The following is a 516-nucleotide window of genomic DNA, read 5'->3' as shown; positions in this document are numbered from 1 at the left end:
GAACTATATAGGAACCAACTGGGACGAGAGGCATTATGGTCGAAAATAAAAGGGGGGGATGTGGGTGAGATAACGAATGTATACTCGCCGACACAGAAGCAACTATTTAGATTTATGCATTTTAAACACATGTAATATCAAACAGTTTATTTATTTCACGGTTTAAATTGAACAATAAGTATTACAAAGTGCGATATTTAATATGTCCCAACCCCCTTGGTCTGTTTGGGACAACCCAAAACATCGATCAGCTTTGAAGCAGGAGGATCACAAAATCCATTCCACGTCAGAGTAGTAATTACACAACACATATTATTCGAAGTATATAAAAAAAATATTGTGAAAGTTGTAATTGCAGTGTTTGAAATGCATTCTTCAGAGAAAGTGTTGGAATCTATTCCCTCCAATGACGTGTGTATATATAATTACGGGATGGGAAACTAGTCCTCTGGGCCTGATTGGCGACACAGTTTTACCCCCAGGTAACACTCCGGACTCCAATAATCAACTAATCAT

Source organism: Oncorhynchus nerka, linkage group LG13, assembly GCF_034236695.1.
Source record: "Oncorhynchus nerka isolate Pitt River linkage group LG13, Oner_Uvic_2.0, whole genome shotgun sequence".
Classification (NCBI taxonomy): Eukaryota; Metazoa; Chordata; class Actinopteri; order Salmoniformes; family Salmonidae; genus Oncorhynchus; species Oncorhynchus nerka.
Note: the sequence above shows the minus strand (reverse complement) of the source record.